Source organism: Bufo bufo, chromosome 2 (assembly GCF_905171765.1).
Source record: "Bufo bufo chromosome 2, aBufBuf1.1, whole genome shotgun sequence".
Lineage (NCBI taxonomy): Eukaryota > Metazoa > Chordata > Amphibia > Anura > Bufonidae > Bufo > Bufo bufo.
The window spans coordinates 62225183-62239394 of NC_053390.1; the positions used below are offsets into that span (position 1 = coordinate 62225183).

General features: G+C 44.0%; 1 protein-coding gene across 1 annotated transcript in view; it reads right to left on the reverse strand.

Annotated features, from left to right (window-relative positions):
- Nucleotides 1-2807: 2807 nt before the first annotated feature.
- Nucleotides 2808-14212, reverse strand: part of PIK3C3 (phosphatidylinositol 3-kinase catalytic subunit type 3) — a 180502-nt gene continuing 169097 nt past the window's right edge. The window contains exon 25 of the mRNA XM_040421158.1: nucleotides 2808-3655. The gene's annotated coding sequence lies outside the window, so the exon portion shown is untranslated. The remainder of the gene's footprint in view (nucleotides 3656-14212) is intronic.

A 14212-nucleotide genomic window follows, 5' to 3' on the forward strand; every position in this document is an offset into this window, starting at 1 on the left:
AGACCCCAGTGTCATATAGACATTTTCGCACTCCCATTCTCTGTCCTTAGTTCGGTCACACCTAAGTGATGTGGGACAGACTGCTTACTAGGAACCTGCCGAAATCAATAGAAGAACCTGCAGATGTTATTCAGTGTATAAACTGGATGGGCACTCGGATAGCAGAAAAGAAGAGGAGAAGCAGCTGGGCAGCGGTCAGGCCGTGCCATTCTCCACTGGCAATATTAATCAGATTTTTCTTGAACTCTAGGTAGAGAATCTCTTAACAGAACAGTCAGCCCATGCCATAACACTGAGTGATCTTTATTAATAAACTGAAATATATGTAGCTTGCATCAGCTTTCTAATATACTTCATATGCGGAGAACCATTTAGGATGAATTTACATAAAGTTTGCATAATTACATTATATAACATGGAGGTCCCCTACATAATGTCCATGGTACTTTCTGGAAATGTGGTTAGATATGATCATCCTTAAATGTCCTCTAACTCATACATACACATTATGTCAATGATGCAGTAAGCATACTCTACCCTTCACTACTCTTTTTCCTTGTTACACGTTGGATTTGAATTACCTGGCCGTGGAGATATTACTCTGAGACACTTGAAGCAACTTCTAAGACAGAAGATCATGTTTTGCGATAAATGGCATTCTATTGATTCCTTACCAGTCCCTGGTATTCCGTTTACAGAAAGTTATCCCCTATCCACAGGATAAAGGATAACTATTAAATAGGTGGGACTCCTACTGTTGGGACCCCCACTGATCATGAGAACGGGGGACCTCTACCCCATTGAGCCTCTTGAAATGGATGGGGAGGCTGGTCAGAAATGCTGCCACTCCATTCATTTCTATGGGAGCGACAGAGATAGCTGACCCCCCCCCCCCCGTTTTTGTAATTGGCAGGGGTCCCAGTGATAGGACTCCCGCCAATCTAATAGTTATACACTATTCTGTGGATAAGGGATAACTTTCTCTAACTGAAATGCCCCTTTAAGAGCAGTAATGCTCACAGTAATGTGGCATACTATATAAACTGTACATTTCCAGAAAGGCAAGTGACACTATGGTTGACCAGCTTTTAACGTTTACAATCGCCTGGGTTCATATACTCTAGACTCCTCCTTTTCTCTGTAAGGGTCTGAGAAGAAATAAGTGCAGAAAAATATTTACATGGAGCATTTGTGACTGAAAATGTCACGGGGTAGCGTCACGGGTATAAAGATAGAACGGAGGTGCACCCCCTGAGCTGCCACCCGGTCCCCTGTCCCTGCCTACTTGCACCACCCGCCCTAGGGGACGGGGCGCAACTGGGCGACAGTCCCTGACCTGAGTAAGTGCAAGCAGAGAGATAGAGACAGCAGGGAAGCGGACAGCCAATGAGAGGTAGCACTCGAGCGGACAGAGAGGTGGAACAAGCAAGGTACCACCAAAAACAGAAGGGCGAGGCGGGTCAACTAGCCGGGGTCAGTCCAGGAGGTCACGTCAGTACGAGGGAGGAGACAGAGACAGATCCGAGAGCGGGCCGAGGTCAAAATCCGGGAGGTCACGTCAGTACAAAAGAAGAGGCAAAGACAAAATCCAAAAGCAAGCCGAGGTCAAAATCCGAGAGGTAGCGTCAAGGTTCAGGGAGCAGGCAGAAGAGGTGTCAGGAAGCAGATCAAGGGTCAAATCCAAAGGTAAGCTAAATAACAATAATAATACACAGCCTAAGGGACCAAAATCACAGGCAACCTGTAGCCAGCAGGTTGCCTGTATTTATAGTGGGGAGTGAGGGTCATGTGATGTGGCCAGCGTCACATGACCAACAGACAGACAAGTTGAGCATCGAGTGATCAGCTCGGCGCTCTAGGCAGACCTAGGAGCAGGGAGCCTCTCAGCTAGCAGATGCCGCCCTGGGAACGAGGCTGAACACAGATCCTCGCTCCCGAAGCTAAGCAGCAGGTCTGCGGCTGATGGGAGACCGAGTGCGCCTTCGTGGCCCCGTTACAGAAAATGGACGTTAAAATGGAGCCACGTTGCCACCGTCTTACAAAGGTCTTATGAAGAATCAGAGGCAGAGTGGAGATCAAAGTGTGGGGCTACCTTCAAACAAATCATTTTCAGCTGCTCTTAGGTTCCTCAAAGGCACTCCTTCACAGTACCTTGTGGTTGTGTTTGTCGTTACTTCCCATACGATGCAACTTTTCCATCTGGCCTTTTTCAGGTTGGGCAGAGCTTAGACAATTGATGTCTTTACGGCCCAGACAACTGCAGTGACAACTACTCAAACTAAGAAAAATGGTTGCCCCCTACAAGTCCATTAGCTTAATCTTTGACAAAGACAAGTTTTGAAAAGGACCCAATGGCTCCTGACATGTCTATTTCAGTAAATGCTTACATTCCCCCCAAAAATAATAATTCTATAGCCACCATTTCATAGAATTTTGCATTGTGTGTTTTCCCTGTTATGTCCCCTAGAAAAGTAAGATAATAGGGACCACTGGGCCAATATGGTGGGTCCTGTCCCTGTCCGTAACGATAGGACACTGCCACATTGTGTTGGATAACCCTCCAGCCACTACGGGAATGGTATTCATTTATTTATTCATACATTTCTAGAAGGAATACCAGATGAAAGGCATAAAGCAGAGAAATAAGATGCTAAAAATTTATTTTATGGCGTTCCTGGGATAATCAGACATGTCATGGGAGCAGAGAAGTCCTTTTTTATCCACATTTGTATCCACACACGTGGAGAATTTTCTGTTTTAGGTGGAAATGTTGTGATATTATTATAGCACATATATATTATATATATTTTTTATTATTTTTTAGCCACAGTTATTTCAATGCAAACACTTTAGCACCCACATAGATGAAACAGCATCATTGATTACGGATTAGAGTGCTGGCGTTACCACATTAGGCTGGGTATTATTTGTTTTGTTGTTGCTATGATTGCCTAGAAATAGGGTATTATGTGATTGCTCGGAAATGAAACACTGAAATCTTATATTCGGAGAATAAATACACATTTTAGCTGAGAGCCGGGACTCTGCTTTCCTTCGGATGCAAGAGAAGAGAACAGAGAAGTGATAACCATTTAGGATATTATCCGGAATTTATGATGTCTCTCGTCCTCGTGGACGGCTCCTGATCGCAGCAGCATATTTCCTGTTTACATAAAGCATCATATTCTACTAGTTTACGACCGCCACTTGTTAATATTTAATGGCGCCCATTAAGGGATAAGTGATCTCCAAGGGTCCAATTGTAAATTATCTTTGGATATCACTGTTTGCGGTGATGAGTCGAGCCGATCGTTCTCATCACTGAGTGAAAACAATAGTCTTCTGTGGCCGTGTATATAGCAAAAAGTATTTTTTCAAAAGTACAAAAAAATGTTTATTATACAGCAATTCTTTCTGCCTCCAACTGATCATAAACAACTCCAGTATTTCTCCCTCTCCTCCGCCACGACAGTGAAACATAAAGTTATCTCTATAAATGTCCGTTGCTGTATGTAAGCGTTGAGCGGCTGCTTCACTATTCTTCGCCGGCGCACGAGATGGTTTCTTCAGAGTCATTTTTTTTTATATTTTCTTGTTGTTTTGGATGCTTCATGTTCCAATGAGCAGAGAATATTTGCTTCTATCTTCTCCAGTACTGTTAAAAAAGAAAAAAAGAAAATAAATTCAGGAAATGATCACCCATTACATCCATAAATAGGCCGTAAATGACTTCTATTCTCAATTTTAAAAAGCTTAAATAATCCGAAAGGGAAATTCATTTATTGACCTTTTCCGAAAGAAGCTTCTGAGAAATGCAATTTTATGTGTGATTTATACGGTGGTGTAACTGGATTTTTTTTTTTCATCGGTGTCTGTATAATAACACCCGGATTCAGAGCAAATCCAGAGATTAATTACACAGATCACAGTGTCATTTCCCATTATTATATCGAATTTATGAAATCCAGCCACTTACAGAAATTTCAAAAAAATGCCGTAAACAGCCATGTTTGATCAATGCAAGCATAAATGACTTTGGACTGTACCCCAGCTGTGACCACCCCCGGTATCGCCAGAGTAAACTTAATGACATGGCATCCTCCATGTCCACACGATTTAAATCGGCGGTGGTCAAATGACTAGTTCACGTCATGGCTTCCCTGGTTGCATCTGGCTTCCACTACTTCGGCACAAGTCCTAAATGGTAACTTGGTGCATCCAGTAAATGCGCAGATACAAGCAGCAGAATCCCTCGTATCTGCACATGCGCCAGGCATGCCCACTTAGTGTTCAGCTCCCTTACTGAAGCACTGAACGCCAGGAACAGCCCGAGGAAACTGTCACATGAACAAGACACATGACTGTTGTCATCTTGTATTCCATGGATGAAGAGGATGCCAGGTCTCTCTGTTTACCCTGCCAATACCAGGGGAGATGGGGGTCTTCTCTCTTACAGCTGGGGTACAGTATATACTACAGTTTATGGCATTTTTAAAATGAAAGCATAAATTGGCCCCTTTACTGTTGTATGGGAGATTAAGGGTGTTGTCCAGAATAACCATTTTTTTCCTCTGACCTCCACCTTCCATCCCTTAAAATGAGCAAGGGTCCGGGGAAGGGACAGCCATATACAAACTATCCTACTGCCATATGCAAACATACCTGATCTGGCAGGACAGTCCTGGAATTTGGCAGCTGTTCTGTGGTCCTAGGACAGCTGAAGAATGTCCTGTATTTCTTGAGGACGCAGGGACAGTCGAGTGCAATGGTGAAGCAGAGAGCCATCAGCTCCCTGCTCCGCTGTTGACCTAATCGCGCCTGCAGGGATGAACAACATAACAGAGCGCACTGGCCGAGGAATGATCCTAGTTCCCCAGCCTGCGCAATCTTCTGCTCAGCCCAGCAGCTGACATGATGTCACTTCATCGTGCCCGCAGTTGGTAGAGCAGGATAAGCTCCATTCTCCGGGGAACGGGACTAGGTGAGTGTTATGTTTTTATTTTTATTGACAATACAGGCTTCTCTGCTGTGTGTAGGGGCAATAAGTGGGCATAAGTACTGTTTGTGGGGGTACTAATGGTGCAGAACTACTGAGTGGGGACACTAAGAGGCATATCTACTGTGTGTAGGGGCACTAAGAAGGCATAACTACTGTGTGTAGGGGCACTAAGAAGGCATAACTACTGTTTGCGGGAACTAAAGGAGCTTGACTACTGTGTGTGGAGGTACAAAAGTGGCATTCTTCTGTGTGTGGGGACACTAAGTGGGCACTCTGCTTAATGTGGGGGGCACTATGGGGGCATCCCCCTGTGTGCAGGAACTAAAGGAGCTTAACTGCTGTGTGTGGAGGTACTAAAGTGGCATTCTGCTGTGTGTGGGGACACTAAGTGAGCATTCTGCTTAATCTGGGGGCACTATAAGGGCATTCTAATATGTGAGGGCACTAAGGTACAACGCTATGATCAGCCTGCAATAAAGAACTGATCAGAACTTACCTGGCAGGACCAGCACTGGCCAGGCTCTGTTTTAATAACATGTGACCACTGCAGCCAATCACTGGCTTCAGTGGTGCACCGAAGAGGCCAGTGATCAGTTACAGTGCTCACATGTTATTGATGTGACGTCACCTCTGCAGCCTGACAAACAAAACCTGGACGAGAGAACCGGAGTAGTGGCTTTGGATCTGCAAAGTAAGAACTGATCAGTTCTGTATCGCAGGCTGATCACAGCGTTGTATGGTTTACTAAACCGTACAATTCCTTTAAGACTGAGCCAGTGCAATTTCCAAGGCTGTCTAAAGGGGGAGTACTCCTTTAATTTTACAAATGATACAATATTACATATTTCTGCAGGAAATCCGTGACTAAATACATGTATGTTGGATATTATCACAGCCTGTGATAATGGATTGATGTGACCTCCTCCCTCCAACTGCACAAGATAAATGTCTAGGCCCCCAAGGCAGACATTTCTCTGAACTTGGCTAAATTAGACCTTTGTAACCTTCAACATAATAGCAGATTAAGGTGTCCTCCTAATACAGATACCAAATCAGATCCCCTCTTAAAGGTCATTTTATTTTTCATATTTTAACTGAAGCCCACACTGTATTTATCTAGAGGAGCAGACAAACATGGAATCAGATGAAAGGCGACCTCGTGGGAGCTGTCATTTAACAAATATGACTGTCCGGGCGGAGAAATCAAGAGGTGAAGAGTGATCGCCACAATACTGTGTCGCTCATGTAGAAGTTAAAGGGAATGTGTGGTTAGAAAGGGACATTTTGTTGAAATCAAATTTTTATGACTATTTTTGGATGTTTTAATTTTCCATGTCAGAATCTACATTAACCCTTTCATGACCAGGCCAGGCAACTTTTTGTGATTTTCTGCACGTGGTGGTTTAGTGACCCTAATTTTTTTTATTTGTCTGACTACCAAAATAATTTTAGAGATTTTTTTTTTTTTTTACTTGACACTTAGGACTTTTATTAAAATTTTTTTTTTTTTTTAGATTTTTTCCCCCCTTTTTTAGGTTTAATTTGAAAGGATAACTGCTAATTAAAAAAAATATATACTTTTTAAAATGATAGTTTTGTATTTCTTAAATATTAAAACTGGTACAAAAATTTATTATTGCAATGGGTTCCCTATTTTGTGACGATCATTTTGATATTTAAAATGTATAGAATTGGGTGAACGGGGCGAAAATGGTGTCCCCCCTGTCTCCTGCTTGTCATAGGTTTTTCTCCTCCTCAGAAGCCAGAGAGAGCAGTGTGACGTTGCATCTCATAGAAATTCACTGGAGATTCTGCACACAGCACAGACAGAAAGTATAGCCAGTTAAAGGGGTTGTCTCACGTCAGCAAATGGCATTTATCCCACAAATAAAGTTAACACAAGGCACTTACTAATGGATTGTGATTGTCCATATTGGCTCCTTTGCTGGCTTGATTCATTTTTCCATCACATTATACACCGTTTGTATCCAAGGATTACGACCACCCTGTATTCCAGCAGAAATGGTCGTGCTTGCACACTGGTGGCTTCTCTGGTGGCCAGCACCGTGGGAGTGCACATAGGCTGATGCTTTTTTTCTATAGTGTGCAAGCCACCACCACTGTATTGCAGAGTGTCTGTAACCATGGAAACGAGCAGTATATGTGATGGAAAAATAAACCAAGCCACCAAAGGAGGCAATATGGACAATCCCAATACATTAGTAAGTGTCTTGTATTGACTTCCTCTACATGAAGTCAGACAACTCCTTTAAGACTATAATAAAGGGGTTGTCTCACTTCAGCAAATAGCATTTATCATGTAGAGGAAATGATAGAAAAAAATTACCTACATTAGCCAATGAAAGCCTGCAATTCGTTCTCTTTAAATCCCAACTGCCATACACACAGTTTTACTCCAGGTTGCCATAACAACCTAGCCATTTTTCTTCACTGCTGTACGTCAGCTTTAGGCTAGGGCTACAGGACGACAATAAGTCACACAACACATAGGGCACAACTTCGCTGCTACATGCATCCATCTTGGATGGAGGTTTTGTCACTGTCTTGTCGCAGTCGCAGCATGTCGCATGTCACAGTGCAAAACCATAGCCTATCATTATGAAAGTTGGTGAGACAAAATGTCGCACGACACATGTCGTCGTGTAGCCCTAGCATTAAACGGGCGGGCACTGTGCAGGTCACTGTTAAAGGGAGGGGCACTGTGGAGGTCACTGTTAAAGGGGCAGGTGCTGTGGAGGTCACTGTTCAAGGGGCAGGCACTGTGGGTGTCACTGTTCAAGGGGCGGGCACTGTGGGTGTCACTGTTCAAGGGGCGGGCACTGTGAAGGTCACCGTTAAAGTCGCGGGCGCTGTGGAGGTCACTGTTAAAAGGGCAGGCACTGTAAGTCACTGTTAAAGGGGCGGGCACTGTGGAGGTCACTGTTAAAGGGGCAGGCACTGTCGAGGTCACCGTTAAAGGGTTTCTACCACCTCATTTTGACCTAATTAGCTCTCAGACACTAGCGATCTGCTAGTGTCTGATCTACCTAACAATGCTATTCTCAGACCTGTGTGTGGATCCGTTTCACTAAAAAACAAACTTTTATTAATATGCTAATAAGCCTCTAGGTGCTATGGGGGCGTCTTTTCAGCACCTAGAGGCTCGGTCTACTCACATTGTATGCCGCCCCACTTGTCCCTCCAGCCCGCCCATCTCCTCTTGAATGCCATCCTCCATCTGAGCCAGTGGACGAATTCTCGCGCCTGCGCCGTGCGCGTCTGTATTCGGCGCAGGCGCAGTGAATGTCTGGCCGCTCCCTGCAAAGACATCTCCACTGCACCTGCGGGCTGGAGGGACGAGCGGGGCGGCATACAATGTGAGTAGACCGAGCCTCTAGGTGCTGAACAGACGCCCCCATAGCACCTAGAGGCTCATTAGCATATTAATAAAAGTTCATTTTTTAGTGAAACGGATCCACACACAGGTCTGAGAATAGCATTGTTAGGTAGATCAGACACTAGCAGATCGCTAGTGTCTGACAGCAAATTAGGTCAAAATGAGGTGATAGAAACCCTTTAAAGGGGCCGGTGCTGTGGAGGTCACTGTTAAAGGGGTTGTCCGGGTTCAGAGCTGAACCCTGACATATGCCTTTCTTTCACCATTCAGCTACTCTGAGTTGAGCATTGGAGCTTTTTCTTAGATCCAATGATGTACTGGGCTATGCTAGGAGGAGGCTTCCACCTAGCGGAGAGCCCGGTGACTTCACTGCCACTAATGTTCAGTCTTTAGCACTGCCCTAGCCTGTAAAACAGGCTAGGGCAGCACTAAAGATCATCCACTAGTGCTGGTAATGTCACCGGGATCACTGATAAGCGGAAGCCTCCGCCTAGCAGTGTAAAAAGGTAAACAAACAGCCCTTGCCCTGCGTGATACAGTGCAGGACAAGGGGGAGCATTGGATCATGAAATGCTCTGATGCTCAACTCAGAGGGGCTGAGTGGGGGAAGAAGAGGTTATGTTCAGGTTCAGCTCTGAACCTGGACAGCTGTTTTAAGGAAGGTGTTAACGGGATGATACATTCCATAAAAATTCAGGGGAGAGGCATGAAATTACTAATTTTTACCGACAAAAAATGAGTTGTAATTTTAAAAGTAAAAAAGTAAAGGAAATACATACTTATACTCCTACAGTCCCTCTCATGACCTAGTTTTTCAATTTTATTCGGCTGAGTAAAAAAAAAAAATATAATAATAATTCTTGCTCTCAGTGAAAGTAGCTAGAAAATTAAAAGCAATAAAACTGGGCTGAAGAAAGTAGTAATCGGTAAGCTGTCACGCCGCCGTACAATAGTCAACAAAGCATACGTTTAAGCCTATTTGTCATGCACCGACTGGCTGCTTCCTCAAGCTCTCACAGTCTTGATTGCAGATTTTATGACCGCACTATATCCTGCGCCGCAATCTAGCACATATGGGCACGAGACAAAATTCCCAGTAGTCTGTATGCCAATGTTCCAAGGACGCCTTGGCAGAATAATTATCGGGGGGACGGGGGAGAGGGAGTCTCATTGACAGGAAGTGAATGTGCCATCCGTTCTCCTCTAAATACTGAACGTTTTCTGATTCTTGGAGGGAGAAAAGATATTTGTCTTAATAAAAATGAAGCTGTGAGGTGGAAATTAATCCCACAATGACTGGCAGAAGTTTAGGACTTATTGACTTAAAGTTTTTAGATTTTTTATGATGTTTTAGAGTAAGTACACTTTAGTATTTTTTTGGGTGTATAAAAAGTATAAACTGTTCTAAGTTTAGAATATATATATACACTGAACAAAAATTTAAACGCAACACTTTCGGTTTTGCTCCCATTTTGCATGAGCTGAATTTAAAGATCTGAAACATTTTCTACATACACAAAAGACCCATTACTCTCAAATATTGTTCACAAATCTGTCTAAATCTGTGTTAGTGAGCACTTCTTCTTTGCCGAGATAATCCATCCCACCTCACAGGTGTGGCATATCAAGGTGCTGATTAGACAGCATGAATATTGCACAGGTGTGCCTTAGACTGTCCACAATAAAATGCCACTCTGAAATGGGCAGTTTGATCACACAGCACAATGCCACAGATGTTGCAACGTTTGAGGGAGCGTGCAATTGGCATGCTAACTGCAGGAATGTCTACCAGAGCTGTTGCCCGTGCAATGAATGTTCATTTCTCTACCATAAGCAGTCTCAGCGAATTTGGCAGTACATCCAACCGGCCTCACAACCGCAAACCACAACAGCCCAGGACCTCCACATCCAGCATGTTCACCTCCATGATCGTCTGAGAGCAGCCACCCGGACAGCTGCAGCAACAATCAAGAATTTCTGCACAAACTGTCAGAAACAGTCTCAGGGAAGCTCATCTGCATGCTCATCGTCCTCATCGGGGTCTGAACCTGACTGCAGTTCGTAGTCGTAACCGACTTGAGTGGGCAAATACTCACATTCGATGGCGTCTGGCACGTTGGAGAGGCGTTCTGTTCACGGATGAGTCCTGGTTTTCACTGTTCAGGGCAGATGGCAGACAGCATGTGTGGCGTTGTGTGGGTGAGCGGTTTGCTGACGTCAACGTTGTGGATCGATTGGTCCACCGTGACGAGTTCCTGAGGCCCAATGTAGCTCCATTCATCCACGACCATCACCTCATGTTGCAGTAGGATAATGCATGGCCCCATATTGCAAGGATCTGTACACAATTCCTGGAAGCTGAAAACATCCCAGTTCTTGCATGGCCAGCATACTCCCCGGACATGTCACCCATTGATCATGTTTGGGATGCTCTGGATCAGCGTATACGACAGCGTGTTCCAGTTCCTGCCAATATTCTGCAACTTCACACAGTTATTGAAGAGGAGTGGACCAACATTCCACAGGCCACAATCAACAACCTGATCAACTCTATGCGACGGAGATGTGTTGCACTGCGTGAGGCAAATGGTGGCCACACCAGATACTGACTGGTTTTATGACTCCTCCCCCCAGTAAGGCAAAACTGTGCACATTTCAGAGTGGTCTTTTATTGTGGGAAGTCTAAGGCACACCTGTGCAATATTCATGCTGTCTAATCAGCACCTTGATATGCCACACCTGTTTGGTGAGATGGATTATCTCGGCAAAGGAGAAGTGCTCACTAACACAGATTTAGACAGATTTGTGAACAATATTTGAGAGTAATGGGTCTTTTGTGTATGCAGAAAATGTTTCAGATATTTAAGTTCAGCTCATGCAAAATGGGAGCAAAACCGAAAGTGTTGCGTTTATATTTTTGTTCAGTGTATATATATATATATATATATATATATATATATTATTTTTATTTTTCCCCTTAATTATGAGAACTTCTTTCTCTGTTCTCGTTACTTTTTTAACTTCAAGTTGAATGGGTCCGTGATCCATCTGCACCCCAAAAAAAAGAACAAGGTCTTTTTGCGGTGTGGAGGCACGGAGAGAAACTCCAAGGAAGCACTCCGTGGTGCTTCCATGGGATTCTGTGCCTCCGTCTGCACCGCTACTTCCAGATTGCGGACCTATTCAAGTGATGTGGTGTGCACACGGCCGGGGCCCATATATTGTGGACCCGCTGTTTGCGGGCCACAATATGGACACATGTGTATGAGCCCTTAAAGGGAATGTGTCATCAGAACATGACCTATTGTTTAAATCACATTTTTATGTTTAACATATTTGTAAAGAATTTTTGGTGGTTATTTTTAATTTTCTATTTAAACATCTATATTGAAACAAAAAACATAAATTCTTGCAGTTTTCGCACTGGCCGCTAAGTCTGATAATTGGCGCTACTTCTTGGTCTGTACAGATCACTTTACTGCAGTTATATATTATTCTAATCCTGCCTGGAATGGTATCACCTCTGTGCATAGATAAGACAGGATCCTCCATTCACAATGGGTGATTGTCAAAGCTACTTTCAATTTTTTTTTGCTTGATATTGAAAATTAAAGTCACAAAGCTTGCCGCACGCCCTGCCTGTGCAAAATGTTAGACTTTTTAGGAGTCGTAAATGCTACCTGACACTTTTCCAACAAGTGGGTGGAGCTCCATTGCCGTCATAGATTTCATTTCTGGCGCCACAATTATTAACAGGTTATTAATAATTATTATTAATGTGTGCCTCTTAATAATTGTGGGGCAACCGATGGCAGTGGGGGACAGATTAAGATCAGAAAGATGAATGTGGGCACACTAGCAGCAAACATACAGGATACGGATCTTGTAATAAAAATCGAAATGAAGTTCTCTGCTATTATTAAAGGGCATCTGTCAGCAGTTTTGTCCCTATGACACTGGCTGACCTGTTACATGTGCGCTTGGCAGCTAAAGGCATCTGTGTTGGTCCCACGTTCATATGTGCCCACATCGCTGAGAAAAAATATGTTATATTATATGCAAATGAGCCTCTAGGAGCAACGGGGGCGTTGCAATTACCGTACTTCTAGAGAATCAACTCTCTAGGGAACTGACGCGCCCGCTGTACTTTGATTGACAGGGCCAGGTGCGATCACGATTTCACTGCCTGGTCCTGTCAGAGAGAGCAGAGCCTCAAGGTGTAACGGTAACGCCCCCGTTGTGCCTATAGACTAATTTGCATATATTAAAACATCATTTATTTCAGCAATGCGGGCACATATGAACATGGGACCAACACAGATGTCTTCAGCTGCCGAGAGCACACGTAACAGGTCAGTCAGGTACAAAACTGCTGATAGATGCCCTTTAAGCAATTCAAAAAAAGAAAAGTCCTTCAACTCATGTAAAAATGATGGGTGCTATAAACCATGCACCAGTAATATCCCTCCCACTATGTCAATTCTCCTGGTAGAGGAAATCATATCTGGCATAGCCGGATACTACCTGACCCCCTTGGAGCCCACTGTCTATAATGGGACTCGGCAGGAATCCGGTCTGTTTCCGGCATTAGTGCCGGGATTCGGCCGGACAAATACCGCTGGAAGCAGGGGGCTTGGTGGTGCTCCAGCTATACCAGGTACGACGTCTTCTGGTGGGCGGTTCCTCTGTCAGAAGAATTTACCGCTAATGTGAAACTGGCCTTAAGGAAAAGTTGGAACAATTTTTACTCCCCCTGGGTTGGAGGAATGGCCCCCTACCACTTTACTGTAGAAGACACCCCCGGTCACTTGTTGGCCTATAGATACATCCTTGATGCAGAAAATGTTACATTTCTATGATGAAGATGATGATGTGCTGTACCATTTCTCAGAATAAATTTGCCAGTTTTGCACATGAAGCGCTGCCTTTTCCTCTAAATGATGAAATCCTGACGACTTGTCATTACAGAAAACCCACATTCACTCTAATTAAACCAATAAGGGAAAAAAATAAGTAAATGTCTGAATGTAATGATCTGGTGACGAGGCTTCCTCTCTGCTTCTAATAATTACAACAAAGCAGATCATTAAACTGACAGAAATAAATAAGAACCTGCCGCCCACGATTGGAGGATCTGCCGTATTGTTAATATTCAGCTCAGGATCCAAGAGGCCTCCATGAATGGATTGTGACCATTGGACCTAGAATTTAGTGCACTCTGTCATGCTGCTGTCTGTGTGGGAAATAAAGTTTTGGATCTGCCATAATCTTTAATGGCCGTAGGAAGGTATTGGGGGGAGGGGCTGCTGTTAGAGCTGAGAAGTGCTATAAAAGAAGTGCTGCATCCATAAATAACACAGACAGGCCATTTATTAGACCCATGGGATTGGGAGAGAAGGACCCCCACTAATTGCCCTAGTGCCGAGGAAAAGGACTGCTAAATGGGAAAAATAAACTATTCTTTTAAAGGCTGTGGACACTTTCAGGGGACAATTTTTTATTTATTCATTTATTTTTATGATTGCATTTTACTCATTTTGGGCTAAAAAATATTGAAAATTCTCAGCAGTTTTTGTGCTACAGGGTTAAAGGGGTTCTGCACTTTGTTTTAACTGATGATCTATCCTCTGGATAGATCATCAGCATCTGATCGGCGGGGGTCCGACACACGGGACCCCCGCCGATCAGCTGTTGGAGAAGGGAGCGGCGCTCCAGCAGCGCCGCGGCCTTCTCACTGTTTACCGCTGGCCCACTGACGTCACGACTAGTATCAACTAGCGTGGGCGGGGCTAAGCTCCATTCAAGTGAACAGAGCT